Source organism: Rhincodon typus, chromosome 9 (assembly GCF_021869965.1).
Source record: "Rhincodon typus isolate 14 chromosome 9, sRhiTyp1.1, whole genome shotgun sequence".
Lineage (NCBI taxonomy): Eukaryota > Metazoa > Chordata > Chondrichthyes > Orectolobiformes > Rhincodontidae > Rhincodon > Rhincodon typus.
Window position 1 is genome coordinate 3486892 of NC_063340.1, and position 7075 is coordinate 3493966.

General features: G+C 43.5%; 1 long non-coding RNA gene across 1 annotated transcript in view; it reads right to left on the reverse strand.

Moving 5' to 3' along the window:
- The window catches only part of LOC125483931, a 22346-nt gene extending 15618 nt beyond the window's left edge, over window positions 1-6728 (reverse strand). The window contains exon 1 of the long non-coding RNA XR_007262795.1: window positions 6619-6728. This is a non-coding gene — a long non-coding RNA (uncharacterized LOC125483931). The remainder of the gene's footprint in view (window positions 1-6618) is intronic.
- Window positions 6729-7075: the final 347 nt, after the last annotated feature.

The window sequence follows — 7075 nt, forward strand, 5'->3', positions numbered from 1 at the left end:
AGGCCCGAAACGTCAGCTTTCCTGCTCCTCTGATGCTGCTTGGCCTGCTGTGTTCATCCAGCTCTACACCCTGTTATCTTATACTCAGTGAGGCGCAATTTGTATTCTGGGGGAAGGATAGTCCAAATGCATTGCCATTTCTGTTCAATTTTGGGAAAAAAAACTAAAAAAAAACACATTTAACAAAGAGCAATTCAGAGAGGGTGTCAGGGTAGCAGTAGGAACAACGATAGTTGGTGAGCTAGATCATGAGGAGACCTTTGCAAATGAGGAGTAATGTGAAGTCAGACACAGGGAGTTGTGGAGGGTATATTGAAGATGGTTGAAGTCTCTGACATTGATGACAGCGCAGCGATGGGGAGTGAAATGACTGGAAGAGTGGAGGATTAAAATAGAGCTTAGAGCTGGAGACAATCCAGAAGTTGGAAGGATTGTGCTGTGACAGGATTTTCAAATGAAGATGAGGTCGTTGAGAGTTCAAGTGTGTTGGGAGACGGGTGTAGAAAAACAGAAAAAGGTGGAACAGCATATGTTGAGGAAATTGTAAATGATTATTTTTCATGTCAGGGGGAGCATTAGAAACATTGGTCTTAAAGGAAACGTCAAGCTTGCAAAATGATCAATGCAAAATAAGGCTCAGCACGTTAATATGGATCAAAGCATATATTAGTATGCCTGTCTACCTCAATGTTTACCATAAAATGGATTTAAACATCAGGGGAACTGCATCGTTAGTTTTGTTTTGAAAAATATATATGTACAGTATAATCAAAACCCAACTGTCCAACCTATTTTCAGGCACTCAATAAATGAACCCAGTCCAGAAACTTCTCCAAATTATCCCTGGTACAGTCTTAATGCACGATATGGCTGTTAGTGATAACTCTCTAAAGCAGGAGCAGGATAAATAATTGTCAGAACAGAAAATCAATAGATGTTGTGGAGTATTATCAATTAATGATCGACATCAGTCACTGAGAGCAGGCAAAGCTTTAATAAATGGAAGTACATTGCACACAGTACAGCATCTTTTCATAACATGTGCAGCTGTGTGTTTTTAATTGCTTCTTTCTGAACTAATTTTCTCTAATGTTATTGATTTCCAGCTTTCAGGATAGTGCACCACAGATAATAGCATCTAACCAGCAAAATGTATCATCTGGTTTGCATTATAGAATAGAAAAGCAGCAAATTATTTTCATGGAGAGAGACCACAGAGCTCTGGGATACAGAGGGATCTAGGTGTCCTGGTGCATGAATCACAAAAGTTAGGCTGCAGGAACAGCAAGTGATTAGGAATGGAGCTGGAACATTTTTTTAATGCATTTATGCATTGTGGGTGCCATTGGCTAGGCCTGCATTTACTGCTTATTGAAAAGGTGGGGGTGAGCTGCCTTCCTGAACTGCTGCAGTACATGTGCTGTAGGGAGACCCACAATACTCTTAGGGATGGAATTCCACGATTTTGATCCAGTGACACTGAAGGAATGACAATATATTTCCAACTCAGGATGGTGAGTGGCTTGAAGGGGAACTTGCAGAGGGTGGTGTTCTGCTGCCCTTCTCCTTTTAGATTAGCGTTAGTATAGAATTAGGTTCTCACGTGAGTACAGTGAAAAGTTTGCAGTGAAAAGTCACCACTTTCAATGTCATCTTAGGTACCAAGGTACCTTGTACAAATTCTCAAGTACATGTTCTTAGGAAAAAAGAGTAGAAAGATAAAGAAGTAAAAAATTCAGCAATAAATTAGAAAAATAGAGAAATCAGAGTTTGGAATAGTAGTCCTTCCACCAGACCATACTGGGCTTCACCTCAAAACCTGGAGTCCAAGTCCACACTGAGGCCGGGAGTTTGAGCCCACGCTGAGGCCGGGTGTTCGAGCCCACGCTGAGGCCGGGAGTTTGAGCCCACGCTGAGGCCGGGAGTTCGAGCCCTTGCTGAGACCAGGAGTTTGAGCCCACGCTGAGGCCGGGAGTTCGAGTCCTCACTGAGGCCGGGAGTTCGAGTCCACGCTGAGGCCGGGAGTTCAAACCCATGCTGAGGCCGGGAGTTCGAGTCCACACTGAAGCCCGGAGTCTGAGTCCACACTGAGTTCAGGAGAGACAGTCCACGCTGAGGCCGGGAGTTCGAGTCCACGCTGATGTTGGGAGTTTGAGTCCACGTTGATGCCGGGAGTTCAAGCCCACGCTGAGGCCGGGATTTTGAGTCCACGCTGAGGCCGGGATTTTGAGTCCACGCTGATGCCGGGAGTTCGAGCCCACGCTGAGGCCAGGAGTTCGAGTCCACGCTGAGGCCGGGAGAGACAGCCCACGCTGAGGCCGGGAGTCTGAGTCCACGCCGAGGTCAGGACTTTGAGTCCACGCTGAGACCTGGAGTTCGAGTCTATAATGAGGCCGGGAGTCTCAGTCCATGCTGGAATTGGATGGAGGTAAACCTGGATTCGGAAGGTGCTGTTTAAGGAGTGTTGGTCAATTTATAGAGTGCATCTTGTAGATGGCATACCCTGCTGTTACTGAGGCGAACAGAGTTGATGTTTGTAGATATGGTGCCAATCAAATGAGCAGTGTCAATCTTCTTGAGTGTTGTTGGGGCTGCACTCATTCAGACAAGTGGGGAGTATTCCATCACACTCCTGACTTGTGCCTTGTAGATGGTGGGCAGGTTTGTAGAGTTAGGAGGTGAGTTATTCACTGCAATATTCCTAGTGTCTGGCCTGCTGTTGTAGCCACTGTGTTTATGTGGCTAGTCCAGTTCAGTTTCTGGTCAATTGCATTAACAGTGGGGGGGGTTCAGCAATCATATGCCATTGAATGCCAAGGGGCAATGATTGGATTGTCCCTTTCTGGGGATAGTCATTACCTGGCACTTGTGTGACACAATGTTACTTGCCAATTGTCAGCAAAGTCTGAATATCATCCAGGTTTTGTTGCATTTAGACATGGACTGCTTCAGTATCTGAGGAGTCAGAAATGGTGCTGGACATTGTGCAATCATTAGTGAACATCCCCACTTCTGACTTTATATTGGAGGGAAGGTCATTGATGAAGCAGCTGAAGACGGTTGGGCCTAGGACACTAAGCTGAGGAACTCCTGCAGAGATATCCTGGAGCTGAGATGACTGACCTCCAACAACCACAACATTCATTTATTTCATGGAGAATGGAATATAAAAGTCGGTATGTTTCACTACAGTTGTACCAAGCACTGGTGAGACCATATTTGGAGCATTGTGGACAGTATTGGGCTCCTTGTTTAAGAAAGGTTGTGAATGCATTAGAAACAGTTCATTGAAGGTTCATTTGATTGCTGTGTTGGATGATGTGAGGGTTATTTGAAGAGGAAAAGTTGAATTTTTTGCATAATGGTTCTGAAGAAGGTGATGTTAAAGTTGCAATAGCTCCACCCAATCTGATGATGTAACACAGTCTTTGGGTAAACAGAGGTGTCATCGTTAGCTCCAGATAGTTGTAATTATGCCTGTTTAATCGATGTTTGTTGTCTCTATTGCCATTGACCAATAAACTGTGCCTTGTCATATGAGGAAAGTGCCTCTTCTTGTTAAGACTCTCCAGTGGTTCCTCTACCACTGATAATTAGAGGATTGGTGGGAACTCTCTCCCCCAACAGCGAGCCACCAAAAATTGCCCAATACAACAATACAGGGTAGACCTGTGTCCATTGGTGTTTGGGAGAATGAGAGGTGATCTTATGCAAATATTTAAGATTGTGAGACAATGTATCCTCTTGCAGGGAGGACAAGACCAGGGGGACACAATTTAAAATTAAAAGGGCATCATTTAAATAGAGAGAAGGAGAACTATTTTCTCTCAGATCTCCGGGATTCTTTTGAACTCTCATTCCCTGAGAGCTGTGAAGGGGGTGTGGGGGGAGGTGGGGTGTTGGGGAGGCTCTTTAAATATTTTTAAGACGGTGGTTGATAGATTCTTGACCAATGAGGGGGTCAAAGGTTATGGAAGGTAAGCAAGAATGTGGAAATCAGATCAGCTGCAGCCTCATGGAATGGAGGAACAGGCCCAAGGGGCAGAATGTTCTTTAGCTGCTTATCATTCCAATGTTTGTACGTATGTTCATATGATACATGTGTGGGCATTGGTGAGGCAAACTCCCAGCAGTTTTAACACAGGCAGCAATAGCTTCTGCAAAGACTCCACAGATGACAAATCGCAACACAGGTATGATACGGGAGACAGAAGCAGTTTGCCAAGGCTCAGCTCCAACACAACGAAACCTCCCGCCATCCCACGTTTGCTGTGGTACAAACAGTGGTGACCTTCTGAAACATTGAAAGCCTGGCTGACCATAAAATGAAATCAGCAGCTCTCGTCCTAAGAATGTTATGGCTACATCACTAGGAATGAGATTTGCGTCTCTTTAAAATACATAAGACACAAGAAATAACAATCACATCAGCCAAAAATTAAGTTAAACGAGAAAAGAATTAAACTTTAAGTGACCCTGGCTACACTCTATACGGCCCATTAATAATTCCTAATCTAATCAGTGGGGTAAAGACAATAAGGCAGGAGATACCAGGTACTGTGCCAACAAGGCCCAGTGCACTGCATCCTCTTTAGAACCAGAGATTCTTTGTTGATTGTATATCTTTCATTCAGACTGGAAGAAGATTACCTCTTTTGTTATCTGACACTGCTAATGTCATGTCCTTGTAACAGATAGATTCTTTTCTTTGTAAATAACCCTAGTGTCACTGATAGAGGCCTCAGCAGGCAGTGCCTGTAAATAGACAGGCGTTAGTCATTGTCAGGTGTCACCATTGATAAATACACTGCAGATAGAAAGCTTGGCTTTTGCACAAACTCACACTTTCCCAAAAAATTCATCACGTCATCTGTTGACCTGATACAATCTTTTATCAGTTGCTTATCTGTCACTGACAGTACTGTGCCATGATTTGGTGCCAATAACCCCTCATAGGAATCACCTTATTCTGCACATTTTAGCATCTGTGTGATGGGAGTCCAATCAAAATCTGAACAATTCAATCATCTTTTAACAGAAGTGTTGTGTTTATTGAATGCCTGTTGATTGAGTTTACATTTTGAAAGTTCTTTCCAATTGATAAAGCAAACCATTATGAATAAATAATGCAATTATTCTTTGTTTTAACAATTAAGACTGTCCAGTAATGAATTCCTTTTTGTTGTATTTGTCATATTTAATAATTCAGTGATTTGGAGCCGGCTTTTGCTGTGCTTATCAACAGGATGTGTTTCTCATTCTAAGCTTGCTAATGAAGAGAGGACAGGGTACTCGTGAAGCCTAATGAAATGAAATACTGAATAAAATCAAACATTGCTGATGATGGAAATCTGAAACAAGCGCAGATTGTGCTGGAGAAGTTCAGCAGGTCTGTCAGCATCTGTGGAGATGCTCTGTTAACTGTTTCTCTTCCCATAGCTAACACTGATGTTGTAATCTGTTCTGTTACATATCACAGCTCGCTAGTATCCAGCATATCTTTAACTGATGTGCTTATGATATCATTACGGTAGATTATCATAGCATGTGGCCCGATGATAAAATGGTCTCAGTCTCCATCTTAACTGGAGCCACTTGAAGCATGGCGTGCTAACACTGTGTACACTGCAGATGCTGAAGATCTGAAACTAAAATAGAAATTGCTGGAGAAACAAAAAAGGACACAGAACACTGTCCACTGTACCTCCTTAGATATATGCAACAGTAAATCATTCATTCATATATTCAAAGGCACCAGATCCTCTGAGAAACTCAGCAGGTCTGGCAGCATCTGTGAAAAGAAAGAAATGGAATTAACATCTCGAATCCTCTGAAGAAGGGTCACTGGACTCAGTGTTAACTCTGCTTCTTTCTCCATAGATGCTGCCAAACCTGCTGAGTTTCTCCAGCAATTTCTGCTTTTATGACACTGTGTACAGTTTACTGGATTAAAATCTGGACGAAGTAGGTTCTCTTATGAGGACAAGTTGGACAGACTGGACTCGTTTAGGAGAATGAGAGGTGACTTGATTAAAGTGTATAAGATCCTGAATGATCTTGATAAAGCGAATGCGAAAAGGATGTTTTTTCTTGTGAGTGAGTCCAGAACAGTCCACTACTCTAAAATTAGGGAATGACAGAGACATACAGCATGGAAACAGACCCTTCGGTCCATCTCATCCATGCCGACCAGGTTTCCTAAGCTGAACTAGTCCCATTTGCCTGTGTTTGGCCCATATCCCTCTAAACCTTTCCTATCCATGTACCTGTCCAAATGTCTTTTAAATGTTGTAATTGTACACACCTGCACCATTTCTTCTGGCAGCTCATTCTATACACACACCACCGTTTGTGTGTGAAAAACACCCTTTTAGGAGAGAGACGAGGGGAATTTTCTTTCTCTTGGAGTGCTGGGCAACTTTGAATGAATGAATGAATGATTTACTGTCACATATATCTAGGGAGATACAGTTATAAATATCCAGTTGGCACAGTCTGGCGCCATTTTAAGGTGCAAAAAGATAAAAGGTACTTAGAGTTCAGCTTCATTGGCTGGGATCCCAAACACGGCTGCAGGACTTGTGCAAGGTCTCTGCAAGGTCCTAACTCCAGGCCTACCCCAGCCAGGACTCCCGGATCGACCAGTACTACAGCCGACTTCCTGCGGCCATTCCATGAGTCCAGACTCCAGGCCTGCGCAGCCAGGAGTCACCGCCGACACTGCTCCGGCCTCCCTGTGACATCAGCAAGACAAAGAAAAGAAAAAGAGGAAGAAAAATGTTGAAAAGGAGAGAGGGAATAACGATGCAGCCAGCTTGCAGTGAACGGCCTGAGCCCGAACACCACCTACCATGCCAGTGTTGCCATAGATTTGTACAGCACAGAAACAGACCCTTTGGTCCAACTCATCCATGCTGACAAGATATCCTAAATTAATCTAGTCCCGTTCGTAAGTATTTGGCCCTTATCCCTCTAAACCCTTTCTATTCATGTAACTATCCAGATGTCTTTTAAACGTTGTAATTGTACCAGCCTCCACCAATTCCTCTGGCAGCTAATTCCATACACACACCAC